The following is a 19,958-nucleotide window of genomic DNA, read 5'->3' as shown; positions in this document are numbered from 1 at the left end:
AAATCCGATTTGAATCTGGCAGCTTGTAACGTAATTGGCTGTTGCAGAAACACATATGTGTGATGCATACTCTGCAGGGCCCAGTTATATGAAAGGGTTAACACAACATAGCTGCAATCCACTCTGCACAGCACACCATCCTGCCTGGCAGGTGAATATATCACAGAAAGCCATTTGCGTCTGGGCTACGGGCATTGAGACATACAATAGTGACAGCTCTCAATAAAACTCTCCATGGATTGCTGTTTCTTTAATCTCCGTAGGCAGATGATGGCATGAAGCTAGCAGACATTAAAATCCCTTCATCAGCAGAACGCTCAGACTGATATTTAGGTGACAGCTCTGCCTGTGCTCAATGTTTCTCTGTTCGCACAACCAGCCGGTAATTATTACCGCGGCCCTGTTGACCAGTTGCCGAGCAAAAGAAACGATTTTGATTCTCTTTTAGGCCTCTCATTCTTTCCTTCTCTCATTCATCCTGTCTTTTAGAATAAGTGAATTTCTCACTATTCCACCTTCGATTAGGTGAACTGGGGAAAAAAAAGATAAACTTTTGAAGATTTGCACAGTCCTCTCAGACATACAAAATAGGAGAGAATGAGCTTTTTGCTGAAGAGCCATTTCATCAAATCCCACCTGCAAGTGTAAAATGTCTTCATTAGGGCCGGCACTACTAAAGAATATACCAGCCCTTGCACAATGCCGAAGGTCTGCTCATGACCTTTCCTTGGTTTTAATCATTGCAACTCTTGACAGCTTAATAAGTTGAAGGTGCTGGATTGCAGCCTAACTTAATAAGGCCTCATAGCCCGAGCCTTGGCCACCTATGATTGCTCCCATAAGTCTTTGCACATCTGGTGTCATGTCCTTGGGAGAGAAATATTTTCCATAACTTTGCCTGTGCTCTGAAGCCCTACTGCCAGCCATGGCTTTATTAACAGAGGAATGATACAGTGCATTTTGTGACACTGTGGCAGGACCCTTCCGCCTGATGTCAGACATTCTTTGGATAATGACTTCAACATTGCCCCTATGTGAATATTCAACCTATTAAATATTCCAGTAATTTACGGGTGAACTTTGTAAATCATATTGTCATGTTTAATCTATCCCAGCAAGGTATTGTTACACAGGATATATGCTCTCCTTATTCTGGAGTTTTTTTCTTTATAGATGAATTACTCTCCTTTTATGATACACATAAGCTAGATAATGTTATAAGCAGTAAAGTCAAGGTTTTATTGAGGCTTTTTTTTTTCCACATGCAAGTCTAAATCCACTCCGACAGAAATAAGGATGTTTTCAAGCGTCATTTCCCTACTACCAGACTCCTACTCGTTGATAATAGACACTTTTATAAGTGGAATCATCATGTGAATTGATGAAATGTGTATCCTTGTAGGTGGTATCTCTGGCACAACTTGCCAGAAACGTATTATTATTTTTTTATTATTATTTATTTATTTGTGTGTGTGTGTGTGTGTGTGTGTGTGTGTGAATAGCTCTAGGCTGACATCTGACCCTCTGTTTAGAGTTGAAGGCACAGGAGGGATTTCAGCAACCGCAGGCTCGATTTTCTGTCATCCTGGCCAGAGAACCTTGCATCTTGGCAGAGGAGAGAGAAAAACAGGGGAGGGACATGTAGAGTCAGAGAAGGAAAAGAGAGAAAAAAAAGAAGAAAAAAAAAACATTAGCCTGGAAGGGGGATCATCATTTTCCCCCTCATTTCCTCTGTGTGGAGAAGCTACCACCTAAGAGAAAAAATACAGTTTATGATACAATTTATTGCCATATGAGCAGAGAAAAACATCATCCTTAGCTGTCTTGTTACCTTTTATTATGTAGGAAACAAATTTGCTGTTTTCAACTGAAAATTTTGTTTTTGACTGTTACATTCACAAATTTGAATTGCTCAAAGGTTGCTCTTTTAAAGCTCATGACACTTTATGGATTTCTCGATTATGTTTCAATTAAGTATGTTTTACTTTCTCACAGAAGTTTCTCATAAATTTCCTTGTGAGTGAAACTAGTTTAAACAAACGTGATGGTTCTGAGAAGCAGGAGGTTTAAGCAAAGGTTTCCAGATTCCAGTATGAGATATTAGATCTCATTTGTCATTTTTCTCTCTGACATGATTTACCAACTCTTTATTTTGGGTTTTAATAAATAAAAAAAGGTGGTTTACTTTGAATGCGATCTCTCTTTAGAGAAAATGTCAAATGGATTGGAAGTGATCAAATTATAAAAGAGGAAGAGAACAAAGAAACTGTGCTCAGGGCTATGACCTGGACATCTTCAAAGTCTGGACCTAGAGGTGCTCTCTCTCTCTCTCTCTCTCTCTCTCTCTTTCTCCCTTTTGTCTGTCCCATCATAACCGCCCTGGTCTATCTGTCTGATGTTCATTAGCTGCTTGACCCTCTATAGCTCTCTGTCTGAGAGCTGTCTCTGTGTGTTTTACCCTCTACCAGAGCAATGAACCTGCCTCTTTTTTGTACTGCCTTTCCATTTGATCTCGATTAACATAACTGAGCACCTCAGTCAAGCCTTTTTCTCTATTGTTCAGCTGGAGATGTTGTAATGAGGCTTTCCATTTGCTCTCCATACCTTTTTCTCTGCACTGTTAGCCTATATCTTGTTCCTTTTCCATTTACAAACAGAAGGTTGTGAGGGACCCATGGGGGACTTTATTTCATTTCTTTCTTTCTTTTTTAGAAGAAATAAATTTCTGCAGCTCACAGTTCTTATACATCCAGCCTTTACCTCTCTCTCTCTCTCTCTCTCTCTCTCTCTCTCTCTCTCTCTCTCTCTCTCTCTCTCTCTCTCTCTCTCTCTCTCTCTCTCTCTCTCTCTCTCTCTCTCTCTCTCTTGGTCAGTGTATGCACTTGGGTGGTGATATTACAGTCAAAAGGTTCCAAAGGGGCTTTTCCATCCTTGTTATTAACCACATGATTTATCAATATTTTTTTGTTGTTGTCATTATTAATTAATTAATGTATTTATGTATTTATTTATGTACTTGTAATAAGCAGATGGTGTGCTATAATGTGGCCTCATGTTTCTGCCCTTGGTGTACTTTTATACTTTAGATCTGATTTTTAATTAATGCAACATTTCTAAATACCAATGTGATGTCTGATGATTTGAATTCTTTGAATGATTTAAAAAATTCCATAAATTCAGCTTCCACTTCGAATTCCTCTTGCTTTTTTAGGGTGAGATGCAGTTGCTCATTAGACACATTCCTTTATTTCCTTTCTTTCTGTTGAGGATCAAATTCAAATCGAAATTGTGTGGCAGCCGTTGAAGAGGCTCTGCACAAGTCCCTGCCTCTAGGACTTTTTACATCACTGCTGACAGTGGCTCCTGTGAATCACGGCAAATGTTTCATCAGTCACAAGGCATTATGTGGTGAACTGAAAGCCACTTTAAACTTTTCAGTTACTCCTTCAATAGCTGACTTTTATTGTTCAGCCCTTACTCACTGAAATATCCACTTCAAACTTGTTCCATCTGAGCAGTCCTTACCTGATTTTGAATATCTGATGCCTCTGAAAATACTTTGTTAGAGGGATAGATCACCTAAAAATTAAAATTCTGTCATGATTTACTAACTCTCATGTTGTCCCAAACCCGTATGACCCATATGAATGTTATGCAGATTGTTAGGGACTGACCATTCACTTTTATTGCAATATTTTATTTTTTATTTTTTATTTTGTTTATTTATTTTTTTCTGCCAAACATCCCTTTTTGTGTTCCATGGAAAAGAGAAAGTCACGGGAGTTTGGAACAACATGAGAGTGAGTAAATGATGACAGAATTTTCATCTTTGGGTGAATTGTCCTCTTAATAATCTAAACAATATTAACTACTGAGGAATGTTTGCCACAGATTATACATTTCCACAATGAACTACGTATGTGTTGATAATACGATGATTAATATCAAAGAAGAGTGTCATAGACATGGCTACATATTTTGCTGACGTGAGAGAAAAAAAAAAAGGAAAAAAAAACTTTTACTGCATGCACAGTAAATTAAACTATCAATTTCAAGTGCAAGCAAAGGAGTCCAAGCCTGCAAAAAAAAAAAAAAAAAAAAAAAAAAGGACATACCTTTTCTCCTTACCAGGGATTGTGATTGGCTAATGTGCTTCATTTATTGTCCACACCTCTCCATTAGAATCTCCCCTACATCCTCTGAGGAGCTTAGAAAACCTAGCCGCCATCCTCTTCCTCTCAGAATGTAAAGAAGATTCTAGATCCTGTGTAATTCATCTTCACTTCACTCAAGGCCCATCTATTCACATTCATTTGACTATCTTCACACCATAAAGTGCTCCAAGCTTGTAAAAATACTCTATTTCTGCTCTATCTCTGTGGGATGACAGTGAGTGCCTGTGGCACTGAAGGGTTTGGAATTGATTCATTTGGATTTGGCTGTGGAACTGATTGGTTTATGTGTTTGGAGGACTGTGCTGCATATGGATTGGTGCTTATGGTCCAAACCATAAACCATTACTGGGACATGTATGACAAGGATTTCCATTAGGATTATGTGTTTGTGGTGCCTTCATCGCCCATGCAGACATCAAACCAGACATCCGGACGATCTACTGTAGTTATATTGTAGAGATGAGTTACTGTACAGTAAGCTCTTATGAAAAACTCCCATCATGTCCTGCTTGTAAGTGAGTATCAGAAATGGGGAAAGTACTTTGAAACTGTAGCTTACCAAAGTACAAACAAGTCTTAGCTTAAAGTACCTAAACCAAAGACAAGCTACCCTTTCAGTTGCTAGCTGCACTACAAGCTGGTTACAAAAGTCTTTAAGGAAGAAAGTTTTTTTAACAACATAACGGATAATTATGTCTGCAATTAGAACATAATTTATCTGGCACAAGAAAACAATGAAGATCACAATGAGTGTGACAACATTTAAGGAATAGTTCACACAATAATGAGTAATTTACTCACCCTCATGCCATCCAACTGATATGTGTGAATATCTCAGCTCTGCTGGTCCTTCTGAATGGTAATTAAAACTTTGAAGCTCAAAAAAGCACATACAAGCAGCATAAAAGTTATCCATAAGACTCCAGTGTTTTAACCTCCTGAGACCGAAGCGTGACTTCTGTTTGCAGTTTTAATTTCCTTTTTTTATTTGTAACTAGTAGCCCCTAATAAAACAGGCTTTTTTTTTTTTTTCTTCTTTTTTTTTTAGACCAAATAGTTTTCCTAAATATTGATGTCCTCATATGTGGAAAGGGGGAATAATTTGTGAAACTGTAAAGAATACCAAGTTATAGAAAGTCAGATTTATTTATTTATTTATTAATTATCAAATTGTTTATTATGTGTCCAGGAGTGTTGGTTATTCATGTTTTTAGGATGTTACAGAGATTACAGCTGATTTTATGTAAAGCTGCTTTGGAACAATGTGTATTGGGAAAATCACAAATAAAAAACTATTCAAATAAAAATTATTTGACTTGATTTGACTTTAATGGTACAATGTTCTCTCTTTGCACTGTCAAACAAACAAGTGATAGCTAGTGCTGAAGCATTTTACCAATCAGAAATCAGCTGACAACTTGCCACAAATTTGACACTCATTATTTTCACATACAAATGAGCTTGTGATTCGCTGCAAATGTTTACAGCATTTGTAAGAACACAAGCACACCAAAAACAAACTTTTTAAGGTGCAGAGTCAAAAAAACTATACTATCAAAAACAAAAAAACTCGCACACTTACTGCCCCAACAATAATTGTAATCCAAAACCATGTGGTTAACGTTTCGACTCGTATAACAATTCTTCTTCAGAACATTATATGAGTCGAAATGTTAACCACATGGTTTTGGATTAAAATTATTGTTGGAACAGTAAGCGTGCAAGTTTTTCACCGCATATGTTTGCCAGAATGTTGCAGCTCTTCACCGGTAGTGGTGAATCTCCATCAAACCTTTGGCAACAATGGACAATTTGAAGTGAACTCTCAATTTTTGTAAGGTTAATTCTGATAGAAGTAATGGCCAGCATCATCCAATCACTGCCAACTATGTTAAAATAAAATTTAGCATTATAAATTCTGAATCTATGTACTGATTACCATTGTCCCATGTCTGTCAAACATGTTGAGTGGTCCAGACATCATCTGCAGCCTGAAATTTAACTTTTGGTCGGATGTTAGGAGTGAATGCACTCGGCTGCATAGGAATGCTCCCTTGTTCCCTATTTAGTGAATGACTTAACCTCCTGTGTGCTGTCTGTCTGCACTGGTCTGAGAACAGTTTGAAATGTAACTTATTTGTATCCTAACTTCATATAAAGCTTCTGAAAGCAAAACTTTTTTTTCTCAATGAGAAAATGCACAGTACATATTGGATTTTTAATGAAAAACTAGCGCTATTGTCCACTATAGTGGCCATTGTATTTAACAGTGCGGCGTTTCACGGTAATTAAATCAAGTTTTAAAAATGGCATAGCAGATGAAACTAGAGACTCTAATCTTATGACTCAAACAGGTTTCAATGTAAAAAACGTAATTTAGTTTCTTACCAGATGTAGTTTTGTTGGCGTTTCTCCCAAAGATAAACTTCGCTGTGATCGGCGCCATGTTGTTTTGTCACATATCTAGCTCCATATCTTCTGAAGTGATCCAATGGGTATTGGGGGAGAACAGACCAAAATGTAACTCCTTTTAAACTTTTTCTTCAACTATTTGGCCTGAAACATAGTAGTCATATAATTGCAGAAAGGTCAAGTATTGATAGCATTTCACAGAATCATACTGTAAACATTCCCATCCGGCTTTCTCCTGTTTGGTATGATCTTGCCCTCAGCTCAAGAAATGGCTGATGTGGTCATTCAAGCTAAACAACCCTTGATCACACCATCAAGAAGCTTGTTATGAAACCTGCAATGACCATTATATTTGGTATCTATCTGAATTTCTCTCAGCTTAGAGAAAAGAGTATGTGGGCCGGGGTTAGCCAAAGGACAAGAGGAGAGAGAGAGAGGGGAGGCCTGAGTGGGAGATTAGCAGGAAAATAAATGTTACATGGACAAGAGATGTATTAATAGGATTATTAGCCAAACAGTTTTCCCCAACACTCCCTGTTGTCTACTATTGGTTTGAAAAATAAATAAATAAATAAATACACATGTTAACCTATTTTTCAGGAAAGTGAATTTTTGTGGTCAGCTCCTACTTGCACAAAAAGGGTATCACAGGGAAAACAGCTACATTACAGATAGTGTCACTAAATAATTAGTGCAGATAATTTATAACATGAAAATACATTATGTTGAAAAGATAAGAGGCCATTTAATTACACATATATCAGAGGAAAGAGTGTAGGCTCTATTTGTGGCAGTGGTTTGCGCAGCACCACACGCAACTACCGTGTACAATGTCTTATCTAATTTTGGTGAGAGCGCTAATTCTAAGTGCAATTTTCATGCCAGCGCAAAGCACAAGTGGCAGTGGTTTGCGCTATCTGTGGGTTGTGCGCTTGCAAACTGTGGGTTTATTGTATCCTAATGAAGTGGCAAAGCGCAATTTGCTAATTTCCTGAGATCTAGGTCATTGCGCTAAGATCTTTCAGAACCATGTGTGTTTTCAGAGTCTAAATTTAGTTACTACATTTGCAGTTTGGAGATTCCACCAGCAGGTGTTAATGAAGTTCATGTCCAAACTCTGAAAATATAGTGAAACATCAGATTATGTCTCTGACAATCACTGTTGGAGCCATTTTATGGAACAAACATTTATGAGATTTGTGTTAAAATGTTTAGGGGTCGTGGTTTATTTTTCTAGTTTTGTTGTTGTTGTTATTATTATTATTATTATTATTATTATGTTTATATTTACAATTGTATTTATGATCTAAATTAGATTAGTAATTTTCCACCTGTTGTTGAAGTGATTTTAAAATCACTGAAAAAGGGTGAAAGAAGTTGGAGAGGGTAAAAGTTTTTTTTTTTTTATTTGGGGAGGTTGTTTTATAAGATTTTTGCATCACTTCATTATTTTGATAATATTTTTAATTTAGTTTGAAGTGTAATTTGAAATTAGAAATATTGTTGGTTTAAGTTTTTCATGTTTCAATAAATGAATTTAATTTTTAAAATCGACTGGTAGAAGTGTGTGAAAAAGATAAATAATAAAAAAAAGATCCCTCAAGCCACAGCCTAACCTGGAAGGTCAAACAAATTACTGTTACTACTAGCCATGATTTGTAACACTTGATTGAAATGATTAATATAGTAATACTTACATTCTGTATAATTTTAACGGAGCCTAAATTCAAACCCTGAACCACATTTTCCATGCATATAAAAGTAGTGTGTCACTGTCATAGAAATATGCCTGACATTCAACAAGGACGCAGTTTATGCACAAAAGAACCATGTGAACCAAGAAAAGAGTCCATATTTCTATTCTTCTAATTCATTGCACACAGTCCATTTACACTACCAACTTTTTATGAATGTGCTGTCTTTGTTTATATCGCTTATATAAACATTATTTAACAGTGCTTGCTATAACATTACAGGGAGGTCATATTTATAGGGTTACAATTGTTATGAGTAATAATGATACGGATGAAATGTTGTACTAACTGTAGCACTAACCCCAGCAACAGGACTTTTAAACATTTTAATTATGCAGTCCCCTTAAAAAGCACATGTGGTTTTCAAATTCACTGCTTTTATTGTCTGCATAAGGAGAATTACACAGTTTTTTTTATTATTTATTTATTTAGCTTTCATTGCATATTCAGCACACTGCCTTATAAACAACACATTTTGGTGCTGCCACTGAAACGCAGTCATCTTGAGAGAAAGACCATAAAGCCACCCTTATTAGATGGAGCCACCTTTTGGGTTGTCAAGAAACACAGCAGTTAACCTCCTTAGCATGCAGTAGCCCGAACTGTGTAAATCTTATTTCTTATTTGCGAGCATGCTTTATGATTGCAATATTGCCTTCAGAAGATGGAGATGTGCTGTTTCATGTGGAGCTGTTTTTTCTTCATTAAGCATACATGGTTTTGCGGTTCAGGAGACAAGAGCCATTATGACATGACAGAGTGTATCCACAGCATTATCAAAAGCTCAGTTCTGTGCTGTTTCAATTACTTACCACTTATTTTTGCAAGGTAAATCCTTCTCTTTCTGGGGCTATGTGCTCTTTTATGAGTTAGGCCAGGTGCCTTTTGCTGCACTTTGCTGAATGCATGGCTTGCCCTAAATTACTTGGATGTAAGGGGTGGTATTGTAAACTCATCCCTTTTGTTGAGTCTGCCACAGAGGTGCAGGAAAATACACAGACATTTAAATCAATCTGTTGTAATGCTGGTTTATTTCGTGGGAGAATGCCTCTGTAAGGGAGGAGGGAGGAGCGCAAGCTGTTAGCGCTGATCTGCTTGATTTCACTAGCCTCCTGGTGGCTTCAAGCAGCTGCCTTTCAATGAATACAGAACAGGAATGATTGTTGTTATACAGTTAAACAATTGCCAGAGAATCATTCAGCCAATGCTTCCTATTTTACTGGAACCTGCTCCAAACCTTCATTCTTCATCCCTTCATCTCCCTCCCCTACTGAAAAACATCTTAAACCAGCCCAGTGTGGTTAGCTCATCTCCCAACTTGACTAGGCTATTTAGGGTAGTATGGTTTGATGGTTTCAGAGGGATTTTAGGCACTTGGTCAGGCTGGGATACTAGCTAAATCAGCTAATTGCCAACATGGGCATGCTGGTAGAACACCTTGACCAGCTGAACACCAGCTTTGTCAGGCTAGTTGACCAGTTTAAACCTAGTTTTTTTTTATTAATTTAATTTAATTTATTTGTATTTATTATTTTAATTAGAGTCACTTCCCTAAAGTGTGTATTTGATACACAAACTGATTCAGACACTATATCCCCATAGACTGTACTGTTACATGTAGTTTACAATGTCTGCGGCGAGACAGATATGTGGCTAAATCTCTAATAACAGGAGAAATCAATGCTGACTGAACAGACATGTAAGTGTTACACCTGCGGTACCTGCTACCTCTCCTGTATGCCGCCAGAGGTCACCATCCCCTGAGTATTAACATCTCACGAACTACATTTCCCATAATCCTCCGCTCAGACTGATTACTCTCACACTTGTTTCACATTAACTCTGGTTATTTAAGTTCCCTGTTTTCTCTTGTTTGCCTTGTCAACATTTCTGAGTGTTATTTAACCATCCTGTTTTCCCTGTGTTTTGACTTCTGCCTGTTTCTTGTATTTCCTAGCCTGCTTGTGAGTTTTGTGGATGTATTGCCTGTTTACTGGATTACCCTTCTGACTACTGGATTTACTTGGTTGGCCTTCCTGGACTGTCTGCCTGTATACCAAACCACTGCCTGCCTTTTTTGTTTTGTTTATTGTTTTACTATTTATACTGTTATTAAAACTGCATATGGATCTTAACACTCCTGCCTCGGTGTCCTCGCTACAGTAAGACTCCGTCTGACATAAGTTCTCAGTGCTAGCATAGCATAGTGACTCAGCATGGCTCATGTTCACTGAAGTCTGTCTTTTCCTCAGTTTTATGAGGAGGTGGTGGGATAACTGCTACTGCACTTTTAACGAATTTTGACACTAATGCAGCCACAGAGCGAAACCCAATAGATATCTGTGGCACACATCAAGAGAAGTGTGTTTGTCTGTGTTAAAGGTCTATAATATCTGGAGAAAGCTATCGTTAGCATTTGAAATTTCCCATCTTTTCTCATGGGAAGTGCATAAGTTTTTGAGCCAGTCACATGAGTTGTAAATGCCATGTGACTAATCACTCTGGAGCTAAAGGAAAATGACACCATGAAAACCGTTTCAAGACCTTCAGTCTGAGCTAGCTGTGACAAGCAGTAGACAAATCAATTTCAAATATTTTAAACCCTTCCAAAACAGATTTGGTCACTTGTTAAACATCTACTACTATAATGAAAGACATGCTATAGAATATATCTGCTGCTTCTATTAAAATACTTCTAATAAAAAAATAAATTAAAATCGTCAGAATACACAGCTCATTTTGAATGGGGTCTGATGGTTTACTGTAGTTATGCAAACGGGGCCATGCTAACCTACTGAAACCTTGATCCCTTGTCTGTACCTCATCGTAAGTGACTTTTGAGAGAAAACAAGGGGACTGACGTACTAAATAGCTTATTGCTAATGTTTACCTTGCACTAAAACATAAGGTTATTTTGTTGTCAATCATGTGCAGGTATTTATCCAAATGAAAGATTGAGGCATGTGATAAACAGACTATATTTTATTGTCACTGTATTCACTGTAGGAAAATGCCGCTATTAGTCCCTTTGTTCCTTAACCTCTGAAAAAGCTTGCTTGTTAGCCAGCGCTGTTTGTTTTCTTTCATCTGTCTTTTTTCCTCTTTTTTTATTCTTTTAAGCCCAGCTTAGAATTTGTGTGATGAATGAGTGGAAGTTGAATCATTATTAAAGGTGGGAGATGATTAATAACGACCATGTGTGTTTTCCTCTGTAGTGTAAATAAAATATATCATTCACGGAATACATGGGACGGCTAGGAGAATGATTTATGGTGTGTTAAAATGTACAGAGAGCCAAAGGCTGGAGCCCTTTTCACACAGCACTCTATACCCACGGCCTAAGAGTGGCATATGCATCTTTTTTTCTTCTGTTTACATTTTTCTCCATCCTTATGTGTGTCAGTGTAATTTCCGTCTTCTTTTTCTGTTCCTATATGCTGCAAAAAATAAATGAGCTTCTTCTGAATGCCAGTTGCCCCTATAAATCAAAATATTATTTCACTAACATTGGTATCCAAATTCAAATTAAAAAATGTCAATTGTCTTAACATTACGAATGCCACAGCCACATCAAATGCCATTGAGTTGTATTCATACAGTGCAGCCATTGCACTGTAAACTGGCTAACCAGACAGCAGTGTGTGGACAGTCCCAAACGGTCAAAGCAAACCTCCTAAAAAAGACAATTTGTCTCTTCATTCTCTCTCTCTGAATGAGACATATTGTTTGTGCCAATTCATTTGGCAGCACATCTCACTTCCATGGCCAAGATATTGATTTAGTTCTGGGGTCTCCAAATTCTTCAACATCAGACCTCAACACATCCCAAGTGTTTATAAATGGTACACATACTACCAGAAAACTACTTGAAATGTCATCCTTGGTTTATTTGTTTTGAATCTGGGGGATATGCTAGCGTGGTGTGGTGTTGAGTTGATATCAGAGTTCTGTTTAGAGTATGTGTCTACAACCTTGGCCTTAAGACTTCAAAATAAATTTTACAAAACAGCAAGGCCAGCTCTGTTTAAACCTTCAAGCTGCATCTCAGTGTTTGACCCTCAGATTTTTTTGCTCTGCCAATAAAAGTCATCAGTCACAAATTTTGATGTCTTTATTTCACCGCACTCGATCAAATAACTCGCTTTCTCTGCGTAGTTCTTTTGCCAGAACTGAGAGAATACCAATGCTTGTTTTTGCTGCCTAGATCTAATGGAAACTCAATGTCACTGTCTTAGTTTAAACATTTTCCAAACATTTGCCCAATGCCAAAGTATGCTCATGTAAGACTGCTTTATGCAATGTCTTTGCAATGGAAAGGCCTTAAACTTTGAGTATTCAGATGCAATGGAACGACTCTTTTGAAAAATTGTAAAAGTGCACATTTTCACATGAAAATGTAATTAAAAACCATGTGCCCCCTCACTCCCAATGGAAATTACCTCAGAATCAGCATATTTTACCTATTTCTGATTTATTTTTTTATTTTTTTTTGTCTGTTGGTACTTGCTATTGTCTCAAAAGAAAGAATTAAAGTCCCCCTGAAGTGCCTTGAAGAATTCAGTTTTCTTTAGCCAGATGACATATTTCCTACTGAAATATGAAGTTGGCACGGGACTTGACGAACAGCCCGTGCCTTTTTGAAAAACACCCAATAAGCTTTAGTTTACATCACACACACACACACCTGATGCTTCCCATGCCAGAGAGAGCTGGTGTCTGCCAAAAGCAATCTGCCAAAGTCTGACCACTTTTCCACTGACTTGAGGGCCAAACTGATCTATCTCTACAAAACCAGCCTACAAACTTTTTTGCTAACGATGAGGCTTGAGCCGTTGTGCATGTCAGTGCAGACAAATGAGAAACAAGCAAGTAAAACATTGAAATATATCCATGTTTTAAATCACGAACACTAAACATAAATAATCAAAAGAACACTCGCACTGTACGTCCCAAGAAACCTCAGAAAAACGACTGCATTAAACATATGAAGAAACTCCAGTGTGTTTCCTAGTGTCCAAATCTAGGGTTGGCATGTCCCATTCAGCAGTAATCAGCCCTATGCCCTATACCCTTCAAAGACAATTACCCTCCACTGTGAGAGCTTCAGCAGTTTGCAACGACACTACAGCATGGATTGTGCACCCTTCGAAGTGCCCTAAGAAGCCATGATCAGCGGCAGTTAGATTTGATTTGTCAAAGTCAGTTTGATTGGTCAAAATTAATGCAGTACATTTTGAGTCATACATTTTTCTGGGTGATTTTAGCTGGAAGAGAGAGACTACAGATTTTAAATGCTTATACCTTCTGAAAACTAATTTTGTCAATGTTTAGAAGTACACTCACATATAGACAGCCTTAAAGCTAATGTGTATGGACTTAAAGCATCAAAACTTTCATTTGATTTCACTGGGTCTTTAAGTGCTGTTAAAAATGTGTGCCTCTGTGTCCTAACTAATGCCAGACTAGTATTTCAATGGCTTTGTGGAATGTTTTCAGGTTTTGAGCCATCACCGGTTCTTTAAGCACATTGATGGGGTGTCAGTAGGTTACAGAGTTATGAAACAAAACCATCTTGAAGCTCTTGGTTATGGTCTATGAAATGCTGGTTTTGTAATCATGGGCCTTGCAGGTTTGGAACAACATGAGGATAAGTGATGACAGAATTTTCATATCTTGGAGAATTCATCCCTTTACATGATTCCTGGTCTTTAAATGCATCACAAGCTTCCATGTTTTCAGAGAAAAGAACAAAAATGTAAGCAGGAAAAAAATCACTGTTTTGTAGTGTTAGATTCTAAGCTACTTCTTCCCTTTTCTCTCTCATTTTTATATTTCAAATCCACCCTCTTTCCATTTCCTCTTTCCTTCTCATGATGGTTGCTTTCTGTTGTTCACTGGGGGCTTGTCCTGGTTTCAGGAGCGAGGTTCTGGCGCAAACAGGAGAGTGGGCTGTCCTGCCGAGCAACATGGCCTCACCATAGCCACGGTGACACACTTAGCCGCCGTCGCATTTCAGTCATTCCAGCTGCCCCTGACAAGTTCACAAATCAGTATTTCACCTCAGGACTGCAGCATTGGGATCACAAACCTGTAGAAAACCAGACTACAATTGGTCCAGTTTCTCTTTTGCTATCTCCCACAAGGATGTTCGCTTGGGGGAAACCTGATCTAAATCTGAAAGAAAACTCTGACCCCTCATGAAGTGAAGGTTTTGGAAGCCTGTGGACTCTACATGCTTTGTTTACATTAGGTTTTAACTGACATGAGGAGCAGACCTCATATACCTGGGATGTTAAGTTCAGTCTTACAAAATCTTTAAAATGTATAAGTGAGCATAAGGAGCTTAGCCTAGAGTAGGCAATTCAGGCTATTACTTCTTTTGAAATGACAAATTAGAAATGTAAAACAGTCTGTCTTGGCATTAGAGCTGGAAAAGCTGCTTTTCGAGTGAGTTAATCATACAGAGAAAATACCACATTACAGAAAGTAGGCATTTATGCCGAGTTCTTTATTCCAGTATGCATCGAATCAAGCGAGCATAAAGCAGTAATATATACAGTATACAGTCATGGATGATAATAGAGTTTACCGATAAGTATATGTGTTTTTGTGTCTTAATACTCAAACCACTGTGTTGCAGATCAACAACTAAATATGAGTGCACATGGAGGGCTTTATCATTAATCTGTATGCATATAGCTACAGTATGTCAACATTTCAGAAGAAAAATCACTTTAACAAACAAGTAAAACTTATCTGGGAATAATAACTAATGATTTGACTGCGTTGTTCTTTGCATATGCAAGAGCATGGCATATTTTGAGTAATTTACGTATTTGCATGATACTCTACTGAAACAGGCACATACTTATTAATTTGGTAAATATCTACAGTTACCGTCATGGTTCAAAAAGAGATTACACCCCTAATGTTTTATATTTACATAGAGTAGGAGGAAGTCACACCAATATTTATAAGGCAATTTGCATAGATTAAGGCATTATGCTCACAATTAATAACTCTTTATTGCAATAAAATTGCCTCATTTTGCACTAAAAGTATTAGAAATTAAGCAGATATTTTTAAAAATATATTTAGCTAAGTATGTCATCGCATTGGGCAAATGTTTTATTTTAATTAACCAGCCGGCTATAAGAATATTGTCTAATTTACAAGAACAGCCTGGAATTACAGAGTAAAGTACTTAGTAAAAAATCAAATAGTCTATTCTATGGGCAAGCGTTTTATTTTAATTAAACCAGTCAGCTATAAGAACATACTTTAATTTACAAGAAAAGCCTGGCATTAAACAGTCAAATACAAATTAGAAAATATAAAATAGAGTATACTAATTCCAAATCCTACAATACAGTGTTTACATGTGTATGATAGTCTTGAGACATGTTTTTCTCATATAACACTGATAAAGTCTTAAAATTGCTCTTCCCTCTGAAATGCCATTTACTGTATTTAGGTTTTCCTTCCTGTTTACACTTAGTTGAATCCCCTAGTGCCAGAAAAGGAGAGGAATCTTTGTTTAGGCTGCAGAGCACAATGGAATCAGAGTACCCGGGAGCTGTAGAGGTGGGTCAGCCATTGGCTGCTTCATGACAGCCTGGGAAATTTAGAGATGCCATCTGGTGAGAGGGGGCCAAAGGATAGCAAGGGTGACCTTTGACCCAGATTCCGCTTTTAGCAAACATCTCCATGCGGATTTATGGGCTGTTAAGGAACAATAACGGCTGCGCTGGGCTGCAGGCAAGCAAGCCTCACATCTTCAGGTGATGGAGGCGAATTATGTGACAAGCATGAATTCATGAGGGGGTAGAGGATGGAAAATGACCGTGCCGGTCAAAATTATGGAGATAATTTCACATTTGCTCACATTTATGATAGTAGTTTAGTTTATTATTATTATTATTATTATTATTATTATTATTATTATTATTTACATGCTACATAGGTCAGGGTGTTATTTGCAGTTGCAAGTTTAAGTTTCATACAAAAACAGAGCAACTGCCTGAGAAATTGTGCAGTTCAGGAGCAAGAGTTCAGCCTGCTTTCATTTTTGATGGAACAGTCTAGCAACAAATTTATGTTCTTGAAACATTTTCCAAATGTCATATTGTGGCTGTAGGAACATAAAAATGTTTTTTTTATTTAATGTGAGTAGAACGGCATTTAGGTTGCATAACATTCCAGAAAATGTGAAAACTTGCAGAAAATTGGCCAACTTCTTTATCAGTTTTCACTCTCAGAAAAAAAAAAAAAAAAAAAAAAAAGTATAAAAATATCCAAAGGACATACAAACATTTTATGCAAAATTTTTCAAAGTTTTTGATGTCAAGGATCCCAGATATGATGATCCCCTTGCCAGGGCCCCTTCCTAAAATATAAAGACAGTTATACTATATATTTTTATGTATAAAGACAATTTATCCTCAGTGTGACATAATATACACATTGCTATAGTAATGTAGAGGAGTTATATTTCTTAACTATATGCAGATTTATTATTATTATTATTATTATTATTATTATTATTATTATTATTTCTTATTGTTTAAAACTACACTGAAAAAAAAAATGGCTGGTTTGACTAATGTCAAAAATAGTATTCAACATCACTGAATCTTCATTAGGTTCCACCATTAAAGTGAATTTTTAGGGGTCAGGTAGAAATAGCTTCTTATGGTAACAATTGCAGGATACTTTTCTGTCTTCTATCAAATTTTCTGTGGACACCCTAGTACCTGCTTGCAGCTCCCCTGGAGATCTCTAAACCCTTGTTTGAAAACTCCTGGTTTACAACAATTTTGCACTAACAATTTTGAAGAGTATCGAATATTTATAACATCGATGTTCCATTAGCCAAAGTTGTTGGAAGGTTCCCTGTTAGGTGGGAAATTGACCTGAGAACTCATATATGGAATACAAAAGACTGGACTGTGTTTATGGCTTAAGGGGTTAGTAACAGGAGAAAAAAATGCTTGACACCAATAAAATTAAAGCACCAAACTTCACAGACAGTCACCCATTAGGCACTGTTCATTACTTAATGGTGGTAGGCCATTCATTCAGACCTTTTACACTTATCTTTCTCCTCTTTCCTCTCCTCCTTATTCTTTCTTTTCCCTCCTTTTTTCATTTTTTGGGGGGGGGGGGGGGTGTTGCAAGTCTATAAGAGGATTTGGCCTTGAATACACTTTTGTTTTGCACTTTCTGTTGCCTCCTGACTGTGTCAATTACAGGGTGCCCCTTCGTGAAGGCTCTGGCTCTTCTAAGACAGGACCCTGACCAGCTAGTTAACATTCACAGGCAAACATGGGAAAGCAGCACTATGAAGCAAACACCAACTCCTTCAAGATCACCCATCGAAGGCATGTCAAGGAAGGTCATAAAAGTCAAACCAACCAGATGAGCAATATTTGACATTCTGCATCCGCGATTCGTTGAATCATCTTTATTCTCACCTAATTTACTGAACACTGGAGTATGGGGAAATCTGAAAAGCCCTCCAAAACATTAGCATCAGGTTTCAGCACTCAAACCACGTCTTACTTTGTTCTGCCATGATAAATACATGGCCTCTGGGCAGCGCTCAGAGAACATTGCTGGAACGACAGTTCCAATCCCTTACACGGTGTGATGACATCACACATGCAAATGGCTCCATCCAGGGTGGCATCCCACAGTGGGAGTTGAAGAATGACAGTAACGCGTTTGGTGAGATGTGTAATGCTGGCCATGTGTGTAATCTTGAGAAACAGCAGATAGACTCTGTTGTCACATAATAATGCTGTGTTTTCTCCTACGTCTCAATCCAGTCAATGGTCAATGGTCTCTTTGTTCTTTTCTCCTTTGTTGTTTGAAAGTCTTTAAAATCTTAAGAGTCTGTCACATTCCAAGTCCCCATAAGGGGAACAAGATTCTACTGAATTGTAGATGACATGTGGTGTGGACGCATTCCGTACCCTGAGAAATGCCTGGGCATGAATTCCAAGGTCTTCTGCTGCATCATCGCAATAGAAACTATGCTTGGAAGACGTCTCTGCCGTAGCCCAAAGCAACTAATTGCTCTCGACCAGAGTGAATAGAAAAAAGCACTGCACAAGGCATGTGCTTTTGAATTCCTGCATTATTGCTACAGAGCGATGACTTGCAGTGAAGATCTGTCTTGCTTTGCTCTGCTATTTTTAATAAGTTGATTCTATGGGGTCTGTAAAATGCAGATTCTTAATTGCTTGGCTATGTCCTTAGCACATTCCAGTGGAGACCAGAGATGTTCAGCTCTCATAATTCTAATCTGGGCTTTATCTCATGAAGCCTACAACTTATTACTTTAGATTCAGAGTTATTTTTGGTCTGTACAATAATGAATAAAGAAGTGAGAGATAGCCCCTCTAAAACCAAATCCAATTCTCCTTGATGTGGAGGAATTTTTGTGTTGTTGTATCGAGGACTGGCCAGCCGCTGAGGCAGCAATGAGGTATCCCTATACCACTCTGTCAGTAATTAGGTCAAAATGGCTTGTCCTTGTCGTATATGTCCGGTGGCTGTGAATGAAACCATTTCACCCCATTTGCCGCTCTCACTGCCCCACCCCTCAGCTAGGAAAATTGGAAAAAGTTCAGAAAAGCTAAATTGTCCTGTAGGGCTCTGACACTCTTGAAATTAATCTATTATCTTCCTGTGCAGCTGCCATGTACTGATACAAGATGGCTGACAAGTCCTCTGCTGCAATTGTAGTGCCGTGACATTTGGCCATTCAGTTCAGCTTGCTGACATGGGCAAGAACCGTGAGTCACTAAATTAACGCAACGAACGGCAAAATGAGAGCAAAGGAGCAGACAGAGGCCAAGCAGGACAGTAGGATGAATTTCTGCTTTCTATTAAAAGGCCTGACCTCAGCACCTTGTTTCAAGATCTGGCTGTATTGCTGGAGAAGGTTAAAACACCTTTAGAGACTGTAGTGTATACTGTGAAATTTGATATTGGGTATTTCAGAGCTGGTCGATAGGATTTTAACCTTCATGATCTGTTTGGGGTCTGAGAGAAGTCTTTTTAATAGCTTGACAAAAAAAAATACTTAACATGAAAGTGTCAGGTTAATACATCATGGCTTATTTTAATCTTATGAAAACAAATTAATAAACAACATGTCAACAGTCCTCCATGAAAAATGTTACGTCACTTATGTTTAGGCTCTCTGTGACCCCAGATATAAAATATGAATAAATGCAATGAATTTCCACATGCTGACATTCTCTGACTGATGTACACACTGAGGAGATACACTCCAGAAATGTGTTTAATTTGATTTCACAAAAAAATAAAAATAAATAAATAAATAAATCTTTCAATAATTTTCTTGCTGAGTATTTATGTCTTGTTTTCAAGTAAAATATATATAAACATTCTTAAAGGTGCACTATTTTATTTATTTGTATTATTTTTTTGGACTGTATGTCAAATTAGACTTACACTGACACCTAGTGACATGGATGCAGCATCATTCAAAATCAATAGTTTTCAGTTACCAATGCCATCGTAGAAATTTACCACTCACAGTCAGGCATGATTAATTTAATCCATAAATGAAAGTGTCCAATAACAG

This window comes from Myxocyprinus asiaticus, chromosome 4 (genome assembly GCF_019703515.2).
Source record: "Myxocyprinus asiaticus isolate MX2 ecotype Aquarium Trade chromosome 4, UBuf_Myxa_2, whole genome shotgun sequence".
NCBI lineage: Eukaryota > Metazoa > Chordata > Actinopteri > Cypriniformes > Catostomidae > Myxocyprinus > Myxocyprinus asiaticus.
The sequence above is the reverse complement of the archived record's forward strand: the minus strand, read 5'-3'. Positions refer to the sequence as shown.